Consider the following 949-nt stretch of genomic DNA (forward strand, 5'->3'; position numbering starts at 1 on the left):
CCACTGTCTCCTCTTCTTTCTCCACTGGAGTGTACGTACACTTCATTTTTTTTTGTTTCTTTTTTTTTTTGTTTTTTTGTCTTTTTCTATTTTTTTTCGTTTTGTTTACCCCACTGTCTCCTCTTCCTTCTCTACTGGGGTGTACGTTCACCTCGTCATTGCTTCTTTTTGTTTGTTTTGTTTGTTTTTTTATTTGTTTGTTTTGTTTTGTTTTGTTTTGTTTTGTTTTGTTTGTTTGTTTGTGCCTTCTGTTTGTCTCTCCTCTGCTTTTGCTGCTGTCTTTCTTGCTGCTGCGACTGCAAGCTGTCTTGTCTTTCGTTGCTGCTCCTGCTGCTGCTGCTGCTGCTGCACGTGGTGCTCCTGCTGCTGCTGTTACTGTTGTTATTTCTGTCTCTTACCAGCAGCAGCAGCAGCAGCAGCAGCAGCAGCAGCAGCAGCAGCAGCAGCAGCAAGTGTCTCCTTTTGTGTCTCCTTTTGCGGTGTATGTACAGGTGGCAGCTGTGGCAGCAAAATATAAACCGCCATCCTTTCTTTCTCGAAAATAAACATATCTCAGACTCATCATAATTCCTGCTGCTGCTGCTGCTGCTGCTGCTGCTACTTCTGCTGCTGCTGCTGGGGCGGCTGCTGCTGTTGCTGCTGTTGCTGCTGTTGCTGCTGCGAGAGCAGCAGCAGCAGCAGCAGTAGCAGCAGCATAAGGTCCTACAGTGATGTGTATAGATCTCAGTGCAGCAGCTTCTAACTGCTGCTGCTACTGCAGCAGCACCAGCAGCAGCAGCAGCAGCAGCAGCAACCTTCTGCTGCTACAAAAGCGACAGCAGCAGCTGTTTTGTCTACCCACAGTAGCAGCAGTATTGCAGCACCTGCTGCAGCAACAGCAGCAGCTGCAGCAGCAGCGGCAGCAGCAGCACAAGGAACAGCAGGCTCGGCTGCACTTGCTGCTGCTGCT

This window comes from Eimeria mitis, genomic scaffold (genome assembly GCF_000499745.2).
Source record: "Eimeria mitis Houghton genomic scaffold, Emh_scaff2867, whole genome shotgun sequence".
Taxonomy (NCBI): domain Eukaryota; phylum Apicomplexa; class Conoidasida; order Eucoccidiorida; family Eimeriidae; genus Eimeria; species Eimeria mitis.